The following is a 20,128-nucleotide window of genomic DNA, read 5'->3' as shown; positions in this document are numbered from 1 at the left end:
GGGCATCTTCCCTGAAGACGCAGGGGCAGTTTTTACCTTCCCTGGGCCTCCAATGGCCAGTGCAGGCTGTCGTTGCCCGACCCCTGGGCTCCATCAGGGATGGCTATGGGGGCAGGTTGTGACTAACCACCTCCCCCCGGGCTCCATCAGGGACTGCTGTGGGTGCAGGTTGTGACCACCCATGCCCCTGGGCTCCATCAGGAACAGCTGTGGGTGCAGGTTGTGGCCACCTGTGCCCCGGGGTTCATCAGGGCCAGCTGTGGGTGCAGGTTGTGACCACCCGTGCCCCAGGCTTCGTCAGGGTGGCTGTGGGTGCAGGTTGTGACCACCCGTGCCCCAGGTTCGTCGAGGCAGCTGTATGCTGCTCTTCATTTCCCAGACTCACAGTGGGATCAGGCCCGGCTGGATGTCTCAACCGTGGCTCTGTCCCACCCGCTGCCCTCATTCCCATCCCCCAAGAGCCTCCATCCACACGGCAGTGGAGCTGCTGCCCAGCTTGTCCACCACAGTCCCTCCCGAAGACACATCTCTGCGAAGCTCCCCCCACCACCCCGGCCAAAGCCAGCCCACCATGTCACACAGTGGCCACCTGCCCGGGTACATTTCACCTCAGCTGTGCAGACCCTCTGAAGACAAGACATTCTCCATATGCTTGTTGGTTCCAGGAAGCTCCTCGACAGATACGTTCTGCACAGTCGGGGGTGGGGGCTGGACAATGCAGCGGGTGTCAGGAAGTCCTGCCTCAAGCCTCATCAGCAGGCAGGCGTCTCTGTGTTCCCCAGAACTACACCTCGGTGTGCCTTCGCAGAAGGGGGAACGTCACACAACATCTTTAGAGACCCAAGAGACTGACTGGCTGCCTCTGAAGCCTCTGTCCCTCTGCATTGCTCCCCAAATGATCTCCCAGCCTGGGAATGTCAGATTCTCAGATTCCACGGGCTATTCTTTTCTGCGGCTCTCACTCGTGTAATCTAAGGAAGTGCTGAAGCTCGGAGCTAGCCTGCAGCAAAGACATATCTTGTTCCTTCCACAATCTGATCGAAGAAAACAGCAGCTTCGATCGCGGATACTCTTAACTACTTAGTACCAAGGGAAGTTGCGGGCTTGGAGCCAAGCACACCTAATGTCAACGCTCACTCCCTCCCCGTTCAGCTACATAAACTCAGGCAAGTTTCTTCCAGGAGCTGAGCCTTGGTGTTCCTTTCTGTAAATTGGGGATTTAAAATTCCCACCTCAGTGGGTCATGCTGAGAACCTGCACTGGGAGGGCACCTGCATTTAATCGGTGAGGCTGTCCTCCTCCTGATACGGAACTGTGTTCGAATCCTGCCTTCTGCAGCTTGACTACTTATCAACCGCCCGTTAGAAAGAGAGCTCCTGGGGAGTGACTAGGGCTTTCTCTGGGGTTCAGACCATGGCACTGAGGACTTCCCGTAGTGTTCAGGCGGCTGGCTATTGAAAACATAGCAAAGCAATTATTAGGCAACCATTAGAAATTGGCAATAAAGTTTTTTCAGTTAGTTGGTCAATTGCTTATACAACGCAAAGCAGAATACACAGTGTGTGTGTGTGTGTGTGTGTGTGTGTGTGTGTGTGTGTCCTCAACCATGACTGTTTTTACATCGTGTGTTAAAAAAATACTGGAAGGAAATACAGTAAATTTCAATATAGTAGGTACATTTGATGGTACTTGGGATTCTTTCTTTCATTTTCTACAAAATGTCTAAGTTCTCTATCCGTTTTATTTTTAAAATCAGAAAAAGTACTTCTGAAATGAGTAATCTAAAAGTTTGGTTCCATAATAGGTAAGATGAAAAATAAAATTTCAGTTCACATCCAAAAGGTTGGAACCTTCCCAACCACAACCCCAAACGTAACCACACAAAACACACAAAACCACACAAAGCAACCACAACTCCAGTCAGTATCTTCTGTTCAGTTTTGTTGTAGATGTTGGCAATGCAAGGCCCCAAATCTCTTTAAGCCAATAAATTAAAATTCAAAAATATAAAACACGAGAACTAAAATGAAGAAGGTCTAAAATGCCCTTTAAATTTTGCTGAAAATCATTACCTCCTCCTCTGGGTCCAGACAGGGCTGGACAGAGGCTTGCCTAATGAAAGTAAGATCTTAGATTTGAAACTTCGGCTGGTTTCATAAACTTGATGATGTTTTCAAGAAAATAAACAATAAGAAGTAAGTGCCGCCCTGCCTTATCTACTGTGCACCAGGCATACATGAAGACACAGGGCCTTCCCAGCCCACCATCACCAAGATGGGACCAGGAGGACACAGGGCCTTCCCAGCCTACCATCACCAAGATGGGACCAGGAGGACACAGGGCCTTCCCAGCCTACCATCACCAAGATGGGACCAGGAGGACACAGGGCCTTCCCAGCCTACCATCACCAAGATGGGACCAGGAGGACACAGGGCCTTCCCAGCCCACCATCACCAAGATGGGACCAGGAGGACACAGGGCCTTCCCAGCCCACCATCACCAAGATGGGACCAGGAGGACACAGGGCCTTCCCAGCCCACCATCACCAAGATGGGACCAGGAGGACACAGGGCCTTCCCAGCCTACCATCACCAAGATGGGACCAGGAGGACACAGGGCCTTCCCAGCCCACCATCACCAAGATGGGACCAGGAGGACACAGGGCCTTCCCAGCCCACCATCACCAAGATGGGACCAGGAGGACACAGGGCCTTCCCAGCCCACCATCACCAAGATGGGACCAGGAGGACACAGGGCCTTCCCAGCCCACCATCACCAAGATGGGACCAGGAGGACACAGGGCCTTCCCAGCCCACCATCACCAAGATGGGACCAGGAGGACACAGGGCCTTCCCAGCCCACCATCACCAAGATGGGACCAGGAGGACACAGGGCCTTCCCAGCCCACCATCACCAAGATGGGACCAGGAGGACACAGGGCCTTCCCAGCCCACCATCACCAAGATGGGACCAGGAGGACACAGGGCCTTCCCAGCCTACCATCACCAAGATGGGACCAGGAGGACACAGGGCCTTCCCAGCCCACCATCACCAAGATGGGACCAGGAGGACACAGGCCCTTCCCAGCCCACCATCACCAAGATGGGACCAGGAGGACACAGGGCCTTCCCAGCCCACCATCACCAAGATGGGACCAGGAGGACACAGGGCCTTCCCAGCCCACCATCACCAAGATGGGACCAGGAGGACACAGGGCCTTCCCAGCCCACCATCACCAAGATGGGACCAGGAGGACACAGGGCCTTCCCAGCCCACCATCACCAAGATGGGACCAGGAGGACACAGGGCCTTCCCAGCCCACCATCACCAAGATGGGACCAGGAGGACACAGGGCCTTCCCAGCCCACCATCACCAAGATGGGACCAGGAGGACACAGGGCCTTCCCAGCCCACCATCACCAGGACAGGACTCAGGAAGACAACTGAGCAAACACCTGTGAGTAGGACACAGGTGGAGACAGACGGCGCCCTAGACTGAATGTGTGTGTCCTCCCAAAACTCCTACGTGATGGTGTTAGGAGGGGCCTCTGGGAGGCCACTGGGCTGTCAGGGTGGAGCCTCAGGATGGGATTAGGGCCCTTATACGAGAGACACAGAAGCCTGCCCTCTGCTCGCCTCTGTGAGGTCCCAGTGAGAAGACAGACCTCTGCAAACCAGGAGCGGGCAGACACCACGTCTGCCGGATTTCTAGCCTCCAGAACTGTGAGAGATAAACATCCGTCGTTTAAGCCCCAGGCTGCAGCATCCTGAGCTAACAACAATTTTAGGATAATTGGAGAGAAATGGCTTACGAGGGCGAGGGTCAGGCATGAGGAAACACAGGAACAGGCTCTCCAGGTCAGCAGCCACGCCACTGTTAGCACCCACCCAAGGCCCACATGAGGAAGCAGAGCCATGCACTAGAGTCGGCTGTTAGGGAGCAGTGAGCTTCAGGCCAAGGACAGGCCAGCGGGAGCCATCACCAGGGAGGAAATGCAGTCCATCCAGAGCCTCTGTCCAACCTGCAGCTCCTCTGCCATTCTCCTGCCTCAGAACAGGGAAGTGCACTGAAGCCGCGCTCCCTCCCGCTCTGCCAGAGCAGACCAGGAGACCAGGGCCAGAAGGCACGGGAGTCAGGACGGAAGTCAAAGGACACACAGACCTGTGGGGTGCACAGCAGGCGGGAATGGCAGGCACACCGCAGTGCACCGGCCTCAGCTGCCAGCCCCGCAACCAGCCCAGCCAGCGCTGCAAACTTGAGTTCTTGCATATAAATGTGAACATTAGGTAAATGACCCTTACATTAGCAGTTTATCTCACCAGTGCTTTTATCCCGTTTCTTATTTAGGTCTCTGATAAATGACTGCATCTTTATTTATGAATGTTCCTTTCCTTGTAATATTTGCTCGCTTCACCTTGACCTCATACATTTAATCTGTTGTTTCAAATTCTAGTAGCAGAATTGCATTTGAAAATGCTGAAAAGCCATCACTTGAGAGCTGGTGAGAGAAAATATTCGTTTGGCTCATGACTCATTTCTTCTAGCTTTACGGCATGAGTAGAACACCACGGGGACAGGGGTTCCCCCAGGGCTGTGGAGACCTCTTTGGGACGCCAGCAAAACAGAGCACAGCTCGTGCATCTTTAGATCAGTGCCCCTCTTCAGGGGCCCCGGTAAGTGGCTTTCTGTTCTAGAAAACGTGAAGACACGTTTCATACTCCACCTAGCCCGCGACCAGGGCTGCACACCGCATCTCGGAAACTGTTTTGAGACCTGCTCGTCCGGTGACTGGCCAGTGCCTCGACCCCTCACAAACACTAACCCCAGGGGTTCTCCTCCCAGCACTGCCCCTCGCCCCGCATGGCGTCTTCCTCTGGAAATCCATTCGCAGGCGACCTCTGACGTATGTCTACCTGTTGCTTCTGTTCCTGTTACCACCGAGGGCATGGCTGCAAGTTGCCACAGAAAAAGGGCAGCCTCTGTGGGTCATGATTCTCGTGGCTTCCATAACTCGTGTGCGCAACTCCCAGCCATCACATGCGGCCTGCCTGTGGGACCCGCGGAGACACATCCCAGCACCCCAGGCGCTGAGAATAGGTGGGCGCTCACCTGACAGTGGCCTCCTGTCCTCCACTGCCTTGAATCGTTTCGCACACGCTGCACTACGGACGCCCCAGCCACTGCCTCAGCCCAAAAGCAGGACGCACCCCCAGGCAGGAGAAGGCACTCAGGTCCGTGAGCACCTGCCTCGTGCAGGCCCTGACTCGACTCCAGTGATTCTCGCCGCCTCGTAACCCCAGTAACAGGCCCAGGAGCTCAGCTTTTTATCCTCACTTCACAGATGAGGGAAGGAAGACTCGACCCACCCAAACCCACAGGCAGGCAGGTATGGTCTGGCTCCCAGCCTGGTCCTAGGACCTACGGACGTAAGGCAGCATGAACCCCCAGGGCTCAGATCTCCAAATCCGAAATGGGAGGGGCTTCTCTTCACCCCTCAATGCTCTGGAGGGAACTTCAGATTCCAAGGTGTTTGAGGGAAGAGCCATGCCCCCCCCACAATCAGCCAGCTACAGCCTGCAACAACCCACACTTGTAACGAACAAGTGACTGTCCCACTTCCCCTGAACTATGTCTTCAATTTCATCTAAAAATGGAACTATGAATTCCAATGAGTCCAAGAACCTTTTAAAATTTATATTCAAATATGCTAAGATATTGATTTGCTATTTATCACGCTCACCCTCTAAGCTCCTGGAGACACAATGACAGCAATATTGGCTGTGTGCATTTCATTAAGCAGGTTTGCCCCTGAAACTGGCCACTTGCCTGTTAAACATCCTTAGGGTTGCTGCCTTCAAAAGCAAGTCTTTTGTTTCCACAGAGAAACGTATGCGAACAGCTCCTCCCGCAAATCGGGGCATCTGACCCTGGCCCAGCACTGAAACCCTGCCCTGAAGTGGTTTCAATAACACAGCCTTGGAGTGAGTCCAGGGAGCTGGAATAGTGAGGGTCCTGGTGTGGGCTCAGCTGTAACCTCCAGGACAGACGGGAGGAGGCACTTCTACAGGGTGGCCCTTCCAAGAGGGAGAGGCCTAGAGCCTCGAGCTGGAGCATGCTCATTTTGGGGGTCTAGGGCCGGGTCCCAGCTCCTGGGGGAAACACTATGAGCCTGGAGTTGGTGACAGCTAGACCAGACGGTGCACTGTGAACGTGGAGCTGGTGACGGCTGAGGACACACTGTGAGCCTGGAGCTGGTGATGCCTGGGGACACACTGTGAGCCTGGAGCTGATGATGCCTGGGGACACACTGTGAGCCTGGAGCTGATGATGGCTGGGACACTCTGAGCCTGGAGCTGATGACAGCTGAGGACACACTGTGAGCCTGGAGCTGGTGACGGCTGAGGACACACTGTGAGCCTGGAGCTGATGATGGCTGGGACACTCTGAGCCTGGAGCTGATGACAGCTGAGGACACACTGTGAGCCTGGAGCTGGTGACGGCTGAGGACACACTGTGAGCCTGGAGCTGGTGATGCCTGGGGACACACTGTGAGCCTGGAGCTGGTAACGGCTGAGGACACACTGTGAGCCTGGAGCTGGTGATGGCTGAGGACACACTGTGAGCCTGGAGCTGGTGATGGCTGAGGACACACTGTGAGCCTGGAGCTGGTGATGCCTGGGACACTCTGAGCCTGGAGCTGAGGACAGCTGAGGACACACTGTGAGCCTGGAGCTGGTGACGTCTGGGGACACACTGTGAGCCTGGAGCTGGTGACATCTGGGGACACTCTGTGAGCCTGTAGCTGGTGGTGGCTGGGTACACACTGTGAGCCTGGAGCTGGTGGTGGCTGGGGACACACTGTGAGCCTGGAGCTGATGACAGTTGGAAGCTGGTGGCAGCTGGGGACACACTGTGAGCCTGTAGCTGGTAGTGGCTGGGTACACACTGTGAGCCTGGAGCTGATGATGGCTGGGACACTCTGAGCCTGGAGCTGATGACAGCTGGGGACACACTGTGAGCCTGGAGCTGATCACAGTTGGAAGCTGGTGGCAGCTGGGGACACACTGTGAGCCTGGAGCTGATGACGGCTGGGACACTCTGAGCCTGGAGTTGGTGGCAGCTGGACTGGATGGTGTGGTGTGGTCCAGCCTTTGTCCCCATGTGGCTACTACAGCAGGGGCCTGAGTGGCCTTTGCCGTCAGGTACATACAGTGACCAGGTCCCATGCCCCAGCCGGCCAAGGGCCTCACTCTGCGTTTCCTCATGGTTCTCTCTGCAGCTGCAGGCTCTCAGGAGCCTTGGGCCCACCAAGGCATCACCCTCCCTTTCTACTCCAAGCTTATTAGAGTCTCCTGCCCAGAAGTCACTGGCAATGCCCTTAACCAAAAGGGCTGTCAGCCCCTCCCTTGGGCCAGAGGAGCCCTGGCAAGCTAAGGTTCCTGGGGCTGCATGAGCTTGGCCCTCAGCCTCAAGGGCTCCACAGCTGGGCCTGGCTAGAGAGTCTGTACACCTGGACATGCACGTGCTGGGCCGCGGCTGGCAACGGGGAGCCCAGGCTGGGCCCCCCACCTGTGCTCTGTGGAAGGAAAGCGCACCGCCAAGGTGGGATTTCTTTGGAGGCAGCTCTGCTCCCTCCCATCCCCCCAACCCTCCGGAGGGACAGCAGGGTGTCACCACTCCACGTCAGGAGACCACAAGGGACCCCGGGCTTTGGCAGTGCTGAGGTCACCCCGGCCCCACCATGTGTCTCTGTATGGAGGATGCTCTAACGTCCCACTGAGGTCTCTTCTGCCCTTCAAATTCCACGCACTTTTCCTTCAATGTGGCAGGACCAGCGAGTTCTCGGGGCCTTCATCAACCCGTGGGGTTAGCTTTCGTTTGGCTTTCTCCATGTGGTCACCAAGGCCGGTGTGCCCCCGAAGCTGGTGATAACATGTGCCACGTGTCTGGTATTTACCAAGCGCCAAGCACACAGTTGCTTCCCACAAGTGACCTTATTTAACCCCCACAATCCACGTTTTCGCAGACGGGCAACTGAGGCTCAGAGAGGTTAAGTGATCTGTCCAGGGCTGCACAGGTGTCACTGGCAATGCTGGGATTTGAATCCAGCTCTGATCTAAAGCCTGCGGCCTTTCTATCTCCCACAAATTATCTGAGCATTAATAAATACTATTGTGCCTGGTACCTCATAAATCAGGTCTTCTCACCTTTGTCTTGAAAACATAGGGCAAATTTCTTGCTGTGCATTTCAAAGTGACACTGAAACTCTGGTTTCTCTAGGGCTTTCATGATCAGCAAATGCTCGGCGCTGTCACTCAGAACCCTGGGCTGCGGCAGCATTTAGTGCACTGAGTTTTGACCTGCCCAGACCCCTACAAACATAAGTTGTTTTCTAAAATTAAGGTCAAAATGCCAGCGAAGCAAGCATTATTCCACCCGGTTATTTGCCCACATCTGCACCAGATACTGCCCCCCGAGGGTCCGCTCGCTCCGTCCTCTCCGTCTGTGGACCTGAGACAAGGCTCACCTCCACCCCGAGCAAGGCGTGCACCTCACACAGAACATCTTCAGGGCAGAAAAGCTGGCTTCGGTTCTCAGCAGTGAATATTCAGATTCTACAGCCATCTGGCTGCCATTTCACAAGCTCTTTGCAAAATCTGGCTATAATTCTACCAAGGTACTAACGTTGGTTAATCCATTTAAGGCTTAGTGAAGTGAGCTGAAGAAAATTAAAATACTCGCTAAAGCTTGCCGCAGCTCAGAACCCAAAAGGGCCGCGGGTGCACAAAAGGGGAAGTCTCAGAGGAGAAGGGGGCCGAGGACGCCGGGGAAGCTGAGACGGCACAGCCCCACGCACGCGCATCGCACCTGCTTCCAATTTAAGGCGGCTCAGAACCGGCCAGCATGCAGCTTGTTAAGTCTGTTGATGAAGTAAAGTGGCCTAGCCTACTTCAGAAAGCAGCAAGGCTTTATCACAAGCATGAATTTACAGACTGTTCATTGATATGCTAAGTACTAACATTTCTATATACTTGTCAAATAAGATCCCTAAGGAAGAAGAGGAGACAATGTGTCAATCTGGCTTGAGTTACAGTCTTTAAAAAAATAAAACCATGTGTTTTCTGTATTTTTTATTAATTCAAAGAAACCAGTGCTGCTTTTTTTGAGACGGACTCTCACTCTGTCACCCAGGCTGGAGCGCAGTGGCATGATCTCGGCTCACTGCAACCTCCACCTCCCTGGTTCAAGCAATTCCCCTGCCTTAGCCTCCTGAGTAGGTGAGATTACAGGCGGATGCCACCACACCCAACTATTTTTTTTTTGTATTTTTAGTAGAGACAGGGTTTCACCATGTTGGCTAGGCTGGTCTTGAAATCCTGACTTCGAGCAATCCGCCCACCTCAGCCTGCCACAGTGCTGGGATTACAGGCGTGAGCCACTGCACCCGGCCTTTTTCTAATTGATTTCCTACTCTTACCTGGCAACATAAGAAAGCTATGCAAAATTCTGCAGTGTATCAGTTACGGGAGAGAAGGAACCAGAGCACAGAAGGGACGTGCCCAGCGCTGTTTTCAAATGTAGCTGAAGAGGCTGCAGTAGCATCCATCCTTCTCCCAGCAGAGCAATACTCAACCCAAGCAAGGGAGCTCCCTCTCCGTCAAAAACTCTGCAAGCAATTTTTCCCTCTCCTTCTAATATCAATTTGTTTCTGAGTTTGTCAAATACGAATGACGGAAGCTTTATACAACATGGATGTGGGTCAATAACGAATCCGTGCCCCTGGATTCTGTTTGCAGAGGAGAATTCCCTTCCCACCCGTCAGGGCATTACTGTGGAATTCCAAAGCCCACTGTCCACAAAAGAGCCAGCCTGCTACTGGACATCAAAATGCCTGGACTCCTGAGCTCCACTACAAGGTTGGGGAACAGCAGAGCCCACAGTGGAGAGCACAAAGCCCCGGCTCTCAGCTCCTGTCCTCACTGCACTCCAAAGACAGAGAACGTCATGCGCTGGGTTGCAGAGGGTGTAAGGAAAGGTTAGAAACTCTTATTTTCAAAATAGTCTAGCCACAGTTTCTTAATAAATGCCTTTATCAGATTTCATTCGAAGGAAAGACCTTCTGCTTTAAAAGCACTGGGCTTCTTCAATCCATTTGCTTTTCAAACGAGAAAACAGGCCCAAAGAAATGAGGATGTGGCTGCTGCCAGCACCTCCAAGCCCACCAAGGTGTGCTCACTGCGCCCGACACACCTGCCTCCAACCCTCCCCACCCTGCGGCCCTGAACGTGGGTGGGAAGAAGGAAGGCCCCGAGGGAAGCCGCCATCAGCTCAGCCACAGGCACCATATCGCCCCACATGCCGTCCCAGCAGACTGTGCCCTCCAGTCCTTGGTTTGATTTCGCAGAGCCCTCTAGGAGGCCTGTCCGCCACACGCGAAGCTCAGTTCGGTTTTGTGCTTTGTGTCACTTCTTGTGGTAACTAAAATCACTCTGGCATGTAATGTGAAAAACAGCATTGAGGGTAATTGCATCATCGATAAAAAACTGTGACCACGATGGCAGAATATTTGAAATTATGATATTTGCACTTTGGGACATACAGATAAAAATGTGATCTTATGTTCAGTCCTGCATTTTCTGAAAGCACAGTCAATTTATGAGTGAGGCCTCGTCGAACATGCAGTAAGTGGATGTCCTTAAAATTGGCTACGTCCATGTCAATGTTTCGACCAACATTGCATCCACCCTCTAAAACTAGTTTGTCAAAATACACGCAGAGTTGAGTCAATCTCATTCCTCGCAAATACCCCCTAAGACCGGATCTTGTCAGGGTCTTGTAGCCCAGGACAAGGAAAGGGGTCAACATCTCAGCTAAGCCGCCTCTGCACCAGGCTGCGCTTGCCCACAAGGCAACCCTCAAGAAGCAGCTCTGCACTGTGGTTGACTGAGCCACTGGGGACTGCTCCCTCCAAAGGGCTCAAAACCAGGGCAGTCCCAACTGGCTGGGAAAGTTCCTCCGGGCTCTGCCCCACTGCACAGCGCCAGAGTTGTGCAAGGCAGAGGGGGAGGCGGTGAGTTCTGCCTGGTGACCTGCCTCTCCCCAAAACAGATTATCGTTATACAGTGTGACTGGGCCAATGAACCCCAAAACAGGAAGAGCAACGTTGGCTCTAAAGCAAGTTTGTCCAGCCCACAAGCACAGCCCACAGGATGGCTTTGAACGCAGCCCAACACAAATTCATAAACTTTCTTAAAACATTGAGATATGTTTGCAATTTTTTAAAGCTCATCATCTATCACTGTGAGTGTATTTTATGTGTGACCCAAGACAATTATTCCAATGTGGCCCAGGGATGCCAAAAGATTGGGCACCCCTGCTCTAAAGTAAACACAGAAGCACTGTCTGGGGCACTTGTTGTCCTGGGACTCAAAGCCACTGCCACCTTCTTCCCTTGCAGGATCTGCACACACACCCGCTCACACTGGTGCTCACACTCACACGAACACACTCACTTGACCATACCCACTCTTTCTTCTTGTGGCCAAAGCCCCATGTGGAGCAGAGGGGCATCTGGTGCTGTCCGGAAAAGGGAAGGTGGTCTGCATCCTCCCAGGCCCCCTCTGGAAGCTCCTGTCCCCGCTGACCCAGCCCCACCCACAGTAAGGAAGGCACCTGCTTGGAAACACCCAGGACCTGGCACCGCACTTCCAGCCTTAACATCCACTGGGTTTTTCTGGACTTAACTCTTTGGTTTTCATTAATTTTTTTTTCTTTTTTGCTATAAGGAACAGAAGATATAAAATCTTGGAGTGTCTATCCACCCAGGCTTCATCTGAGAAAAGCGCAAATAACAAATTCTTTCAGTTTGCCCGTCTTTCTTACCACTGAGCTGTAAGAGGCTCACTCCAGAATGTCTCACATGCAGGGAGCAGTCCTGGGCCACAGACCAGCACAGCGGGCGGCCACGTGGGTTCCTCAGTAGCTGCAAATACCTATTTCTTATTCCTTTTACCATTTTCTCATATTCTCAAGTAAAACTGTCCTTCCATTTCCTTTCCTTTTCAGCACCCTTCCAGGATGGATATGGGTCACTTTTCCACCCCGAGCAGCCGTCTACAGGCCTCAGGGTTTGCACCATTCTGGAATATCATCAATGGGACTGTTCACACCTCACTCCATGAGGCTGATGAGGAGCTGAGGGCCACTAGTCTTGTCTTGGTGAAATCACAGAGCAAGCAACCAGCACATTCTCTGAGGCTCTGGAGTTGCTGCCACTCCCAGCAATTCTGTCCCTGTTTCCTTCAAGATTTCAAATCTTGCCAGGTGTGGTGGCTCACACCTGTAATCCCAGCACTTTGGGAGACCGAGGTGGGTGGATCATCCGAGGTCAGGAGTTCAAGACCAGTCTGGCCAAGATGCCAAAATCCCATCTCTACAAAAAATACAAAAATTAGCCGGCACACTGGCACGCACTTGCAGTCCCAACTACTCAGGAGACTGTACCAGGAGGATCACCTGAACCTAGGAGGCAGAGGTTGCAGTGAGCTGAGATCACACCACTGTGTTCCAGCCTGGGCAACAGAGACTGTCTCAAAAAAAAAAAAAAAAATTCAAATCTTAATTACAGGACTTTCAAAATTCCAGGGAGTAATTTACCTCCAGCAAGAGCTGGAGACCAAAAACACTGGGCCAACAGCCCACAAACACGTGAGCCAGGTGAACGGTCACGCAGAAGAGCAAGGCTGGGCATGAGCACAAGGAAGGGGCTGGACATGGGCCCATCTCCTCCCTGAGAGGAGCCATCAGGAAGCCTCTGTATCGGCATCACACTCCTGGTGACACAGACAGAGAGGGCTGCTTCCTCTCGATGTGCAGAGGGATTCCAGCAGCTTGAGCTTCCCACCTGCTGGAGACAGGGGTCCACGAGATGCCAGCTTTCAACTGTCAAAGGGAATTTCTCTCAAGATTCCCAGTCCAGGAGGATGGACTAAGCTCTCAGAGTCCTTTGGGCACCACCACCCGGAATGGTGCTGGAATCACAGCTGCTGGGCCAGGGGGCTCACAGGACACGCAAGCCCCAGTGTGCCAGGCCCCGGAGCCTGTGCACCATGGTGTCTAAGTGACTAATGGGCCGTGGAGAAGGGGTCTCATGATAATCCCTACCAGCAGCGATGAAGCGCCCTGGAAAGCACATCGCCGGCTGCTCTCCCAGGCCTCTCCTTGACTAGAGCGGCCACGGGGCAGACGCCGCCTCTCCCGAGTAGCAGGTGGGTGACTACAGAGGTGCTCTGAGGATCTTAGGCCGGGCTGGCCACACTTGCCTTGGTGAAAACCCCCACCAGTCACCAGCCTGGGAAGCCCAGTCACCCCACTGCCAGCACTTCCCGAGTTCTTGCGAGTTGAGCACATCTCACGCACATACCAAAGTGCAGACACGGAGCACAGGGCATGGATGTTCCAGAGGAGCTTGGCTTATCATAAGTGCTGGGGCTGCCTTCATCTCACGAAAGCTGGGCAGCCTGGGTGCCTGGGGCGCAGCTAGGGGAACAGCCCAGCCAATTTCAGTGCCCCAAGCGAGGCTGCAGCCAGCCCATCCGGAGCTCAGGGCTCTGGCAGAGCAGCGCAGAAAGAGGCTTAGACCCAGGCCCTCCTGCCAGGCACAGCCCCTGGGCTCACTCACCACACACCAGAGATGTCAGGGGTTCTGTGCAGGAAAGGTGGGATTCTCTTCGTATTGATTTTCTGAGCTTTTCTTGTTTTAACTAAACATTTTTTAACTTTGGTAAGATGTACATAAGATAAATAAAATTTACCATCTTATCACTTTTAATACCCAATTCTGTGGCATTAATTACATTCACTGCTATACAACCACCACTGCCATCTGGCTCTCAAACTCCTTTCATTTTGCAAAGCTGAACTTTGTTCCCTGTCAACACGGACTCCCCAGCCCCTGGCACCCCAATCCTACTTTCCATCTCTGACTCTGACAACACCGGGGCTGTTAAGTGGGTCTCACAGTGTTCGTCCTTCCCTGTCAGGCTTATTCCACTCCATATAATGTCCTCAAGGTACGCCTATGCTGTCACAGAGGCCAGGGCTCTTCGTGTCTATTTAAATAAAACACCAGCTCTGACTTCGAGGGAAAGGGGCCTGTTGGAGAGTGCATAAGGCAGGGACCTTGTGGGTGGAGACTGGAGCCCTGGGAGGCACCCCAGGGTCTTCCAGTGGGTCCAGCAGAGGCTGATTCATGCTGGAAACCAGGGACCTTCCGTGCAGGTCCAAGAACGCCTCATCAGCCCCCAGGCTGCACCGCACCCCCTCCCCCATCCACCTTGCATTCTAGAGCAGTACTTTGTCCTAATATCAAGGCAACGCTTCTCAAGGACACAGGCCAGCCTGAGTATAAGTTTGCAGCAATAACCGTGACGATTAACCAAGAGCCACCTCCCCCCGGGAAGCTGTGAATCCCAGCCATGACCTTGCCCATGGGGGTCACCCACTCCGACCCACAGGGGTGGCCGAGGACCGGGATCCTGAGGCGGTGCTGTCCCTGCCTCAGGGCCGGACACCTAGCAGGTTTCCCAGGAATCTCCACACAAGATGCAGCACCCTCAGCTCAGACTCGAAGCAGCCAGCAGGAGCAGGTGATGTCCACGCTCTCCTCATAGGGATGAGGGGCAGGATCAGCACCGGAGGAAGTTAGGATCCAGTCACGATATGAGGTCGTCCAGGCTCTGAATGGCCCTGCTCCGAGAGCAGCCACGCTGATTGTCTCTGGTCATCAGAAAATATCAGCAGACGCAGTCCGTGCACCCCCACTGAGGTCACTGGTGTTCCTTTTCTCTTTCAAGGCATTAGTCAAACTGAGCCCCTTCTAGAATATTCCCCAGACAGCACCATCCAGTGCCAAGGGTACACATGGGCCATGCCATGCTCCCGTTCCCACCTGCCACTCCACCGAGCTCCACCCGCTCTTGGTGACCCCCTCAACTATGACCAGGTAGCTCTTCCTACACCAAAGCCTCTGGCTGCAAGCACATTTCTTCATGACTTTCTCTCTTAAAAATGCATGTAAATTTGCATTCTTCTTTGTATCATATGCGCATGTGCCTTTTATGAAAAAGAGTATTTTCTTCCTTCTCATCAGATACACTGGATGCTCCAAGAACATGGGTCCTCCCTGTGACTTCACACTGCCCCAGCATGACTCTAAGCCTAGGAAGGGGGCCAGGTAGACAGCCCAGTGTGGGACCAGCATGAACCCCAGTGGCCTCTAGATGGGGAGGCAGGAGCCGCCCTGACCACCAAAGTCAGCGCAGGAGGGGGTCTACGTGACAGTGCCCCGGGCACAGGATGAGGTTCTACAGGACAAAGTGTCAAGTGGGCACAACTCCACAGAGGAGAGAAACCGTGGCCTGTGCCAACAGCCTTTCCCAGGAAACACCTGCGGGGCCCGCGACCCATCTCCTCCTCAGCAAGACCACCCCAGCCAAGGCACGGCCCGTCCTCAGCCCCCACTTGAGTAGGCCTTGAGCTCCCTCCAAAGAGGAGGCACAGACAGCGGTGCCCCCCGGGGGAACCCAGGCATCAGGACTGAGAAGATGCTTTTGCACAGGTTCTTGTCATCCAAGACAGGACCGGAGGGAAAGAATGCGCTGGAATGTTGGGAGAGAAGGGAGTGTATGATCAACTTGTCTGTATAAATGGTTCAGGCTTTTTTTAATGAAAGAATCTTATTTTTGGAACTGAAGTTGACATAAAAGCTCCCAAAGTGAGTCAGACGGTGACGGCTTCTCCCCAACATCCACTCGGCAAGGGATGGGGTCTCTACGGAGAGCTGGTCACCCCACGCGGACGCCGCACCCTGCCTCCTCTGGGGGTCTTCGTGTTCACTGGGCAGATTCTGGCAAATACCGGTCCCCCACAGACCCAACCCATGAACCCCAAGGATGGCGCCTCACTGAGTCCCTCGGATCCGCGAAGGACAAAGGAGCAGCCATGAATGGTAAAATTCCCGTGAACTGCGGAGGTTCTGCCGGCGCCGTCTCCTCCTTCGGAAAGTCAGTCCTGTGGAGCTTGAGCTTCGCCTGAGCACTCGCAACTGTGGAGGAAACGGCTGTGGGCCTGCAGCCAGGGCTCGCTCCAAGTGCTGGGAGCGCCGCCTCCCTGGGGAGATCAGTCCAGGTTCTTCTCTCTCAGGTGTGAGTGAAGCACCGCACTCCATCACAAAGCTCTGAGATAAAGATGCCTTCAGAAAACCCCGTGAGAACACCAGTTCACTCCTGTCAAGGGGCCGCCAAGGCTTCCTCTTCCTTCCTCCCAAGAGTCCAGTTAAGAACTACTGGAGTTTAGAAATGACTTGGATTAATGATGTGTGCATAATGTGACCTCACTGGGCCCAGCAAGAAAGGGAGGCAGGCTTGGGAGCCTCCCCCTTGCCCTCCTCCTGGGGTCTGGCAGGCGCCTTACCGTCCTCCCTTTGAACTCAGGGCTAGGAGAGGTTGGCATCAGGAAGGACCTCACGGGGCTTTCACACATCCTCAGAGTCCCCCAGCCTAGTTCTGAAAATGAAAGGTGGAGACAGTCTGTGCTCTGAGGGCTGTGCTCCCAGGCATCAGGGTGGGGATCGACTCCCTGAGCTCCTCAGAGCCCCAGCGGGTGCCACGCCCTGGCCAGTTGAGCCCACATCGCAAGAGGAAACCTACTTCTGTTAATGTGATGAAGAGAATGAATCCAAGTTGGAAAATACTCTTCAGGAGATTATTCAGGAAAACTTTCCCAACCTAGTAAGGCAGGACAATATTCAACTCCAGGTAATACAGAGAACACCACAAAGATATTCCTCAAGAAGACCAACCACAAGGCACGTAATTGTCAGATTCATTAGGGTTGAAATGAAGGAGAAAATACTAAGGGCAGCCAGAGAGAAAGGTCGGGTTACCCACAAAGGGAAGCCTATCAGACTTACAGCAGATCTCTCAGCAGAAACTCTACAAGCCAGAAAAGAGTGGGGACCAATATTTAACATCCTTAAAGAAAAGAACTTTCAACCCAGAATTTCATATCCAGCCAAACTAAGCTTCAAAAGCAAAGGAAAAATAAAATCTTTTGTGAACAAGCAAGTACTTAGAGAGTTCACCATCACCAGGCCCGCTTTACAAGAGCTTCTGAAAGAAACACTACATATATAAAGGAACAACCAGTATCAGCCTGTCCAAAAATATATCAAAAAGTTAACAGCATTAACATAATGAAGAACTTACATCAACTAATGGGCAAAACAGCCAGCTAGCATCAAATGGCAGTATTAAACTCACATATAATATTATTAATCTTAAATTTAAATAGACTATATCCCCCAATCAAAAGATACAGACAGGAAAAAGCCAAAACCCATCGGTATGCTGCATCCAGACCCATCTCACATGCAACGATACACAAAGACTCAAAACAAAGGGACAGAGGAAGATTTACCAACCAAACGGAGAGCAAACATAAATAAATAAATAAAAAGCAGGAGTTGCAATTCTCACCTCTGATAAAATAGACTTTAAAGCAACAAAAATCAAAAGAGGCAAAGAAGGACATTACATAATGGTAAAAGGATCAATGCAACAAGAAGAGCTAATGATCCTATATATACACGCACCCAATACAGGAGCACCCAGATACATAAGACAGGTTCTTAATGACTTATAAAGAGACTTAGCCTCCCACACAATAATAGTGGGAGACTGTAACATCACATTGTCAATATTAGACTGATCAACGAGATAGAAAATTAACAAGGATATCCAAGACTTGAACTCAGACCTGGAACAAGTAAACTTAATAAACATTTATAGAACTCTCCACTTCAAATACACAAAACACACATTCTTATCAGTACCATATCACACCTATTCCAAAAGTGACTACATAATTGGAAGTAAATCACTCCTCAGTAATCGCATAGCATTTCATAGGTTTAAATGAAATATTGGTTGGCTGCTTGTTTGTTATTTTCTTCCCTTATTCCTTCCTGTCTCCATTGTTAAGCACAATTATTGGCATAAAAGAGGTTTTCAATTCCCATTTTTAGACTGCATTCTAGCCTGGGCAATAAAGCAGTACTCCCGTTCTCTCTCCCTCTTTCTCTTCCTTTTTCTTCCTCTCCTTCATTCTTTTTTCTTTCTCTCTTTCTTTCTTAAAAAAAAAAAAAGAAAGAAAGAAACCTGGGGTGCTCGTAGGAAGGGGCACGGATGCTGCCTGGCTCCAAGCCGGGCCTCTAGCCTGCCCCGCGGGGCGTCTCCTGAGGCTGCCACTGGGAAAGAATGAACCTGGAGGTCCGGGATGGAGGGCAGCTGAACGCTCCCACAGCCCCGCTGGTCACTTCTGGAAGCCATGAACTCGGCCCCAGGGCACCAGGCCTTCGTGCTTTCGTGCTCAGGTGCCTTGCCCTAGACTGGGCTGAGGTCTGGGCAGGAGGAGGGGCTTGCAGGTCCACAGCCCCACGCATGGCTGGCGTGGCCACCCACAGAGTCTAACTCTGCAATGACTGAGAATGCAGGCCTGCCTAAGGCTCCACACGCCCATCTGAGGCCCCGAGCACCTGCCCCAAGGCCCCACACATCCCACCGAGGCCTCAAGCACCTGCCCTGAGGCTCCAGGCATCCGCCTCGAGGCTCTACATGCCCCACCAAGGCTCCAACACCTGCCCCAAAGCACCACACACCCCACAGAGGCTCCAGCACCCACCCCGAGCCTACACACACCCCACCAAGGCTCCAGCACCTGCCCCAAGGCTCCACAGGCCCTGCAGAGGCCCTGAGCACTCGCCCTGAAGCTCCACACAGCCCACTGAGGCTCCAGCACCCACCCCGAGGCTCCAAGCCCCCACCTAAGCACCTGCCCCAAGGCTCCACACGCCTGGCCAAGGCCCCAGGCACCCACCCCAAAGCTCCACATGCTCGGCTGAGGCCTGGGGCACCTGCCCTGAGGCTCCACAGGCCCCAGAGCTCCCCACGCCCGGTCAAGGCCCAGAGCACCCACCCCAAGGCCCCCTGAGGCTCAGCCAAAGGCTCCCAGACACTTCCCCAGTGGTTTGATTTTCGCATCTCTGCGAATTCTTTCAGTCTCTTCGTTTATTCATTTTACTTTCCCTTTACTTGAGGCGGCTTTGTTTTCTTTTCAATGTCTAAGTTCTATTTCTCTTATAGGCGTCGTTAATGGGCTGGGACCAGCCTTCCTACTGAGTGGAATTACCTCATCTTTAAGTGCCTTTTTCAGTTTTTAAATCCTGCTGCTAAAATCCAACACTGGGGAGACGTCGTGAAGCTCTTTTAACTCCATCAGGCGGCCATCAGGCTTTCCGTCGCGCCTCCACAGACATCCAGCTTTCATCCCATCTCTGAGTGCCCCACGCTGCACATTTCCAGAGCTGGCATTTGCGGCAGGACAAAGCCGCGCGCATGGAGGCCTGTCACCGGCACAGCCAGTGGGGCCCGTGGAGGGAGACGGAGGCGTCCGCACCGGCGGCTGTGGCAGAACACGAGGGCAGGGCGGCTGCAACAACAGACACTCACTTCGCACAGCTCTGAGGCTGGAGGTGGCTCTGGCGAGGGCCCTCCTCCCACTGCAGATGGCTACCGCCGTGCTGGGTCCTCACATGGTGGAAAGGAGGAGGGCAGCCAGCTCCCTCGTGACACTTACAGGTCCCCGGTACCCGCCTCAGGGTCAACCTCGTGACCTCGCCCAACCCTAATCACCTCTGGAAGGCCCCGCCTCCTAATCCATTGCCCCCCCACCCTGCCTCCTAACCACACCCCATCAGGGGCAGGCCTCTAACACATGCATTTGGGGGCCCCAGCTCCTAACCCAGCCTGAGAAGATCAGTGGGAAAGGTGACCATATATACTCTTCTTTAAAAAATAATTGTTCTCTAGAGACAAGGTCTTGCTCCACAAGGCTGGAGTGCAGTGATGCAATCTTGGCCCACTGCAACCTCCACCTCCCAGGTTCAAGTGATTTTCCTGCCTCAGACTCCTAAGTAGCTAGAATTACCAGCACCTGCCACCACGCCCTGCTAACTTTTCTATTATTAGTAGAGATGGGGTTTCACCATGTTGCCCAGGCTGTTCTCAA

General features: G+C 53.2%; 1 protein-coding gene across 2 annotated transcripts in view; it reads right to left on the bottom strand.

The window, feature by feature from the left end:
* The window catches only part of PTPRN2 (protein tyrosine phosphatase receptor type N2), a 1,009,611-nt gene that overhangs the window by 953,409 nt on the left and 36,074 nt on the right, over positions 1 to 20,128 (bottom strand). Inside the window, exon 1 of one of the 2 annotated variants that reach the window (XM_064367124.1) lies at positions 19,250 to 19,308. The exons of the other annotated variant lie outside the window; for it this stretch is intronic. The gene's annotated coding sequence lies outside the window, so the exon portion shown is untranslated. Of the gene's footprint in view, positions 1 to 19,249; positions 19,309 to 20,128 lie in introns of those variants that run through there. 2 annotated transcript variants of the gene reach the window in all.

The sequence above is a fragment of the Aotus nancymaae genome, unplaced genomic scaffold (assembly GCF_030222135.1).
Source record: "Aotus nancymaae isolate 86718 unplaced genomic scaffold, 86718_ANA_hifiasm-v0.15.2.pri h1tg000002l, whole genome shotgun sequence".
NCBI lineage: Eukaryota > Metazoa > Chordata > Mammalia > Primates > Aotidae > Aotus > Aotus nancymaae.
The sequence above is the reverse complement of the archived record's forward strand: the minus strand, read 5'-3'. Positions and strand labels throughout refer to the sequence as shown.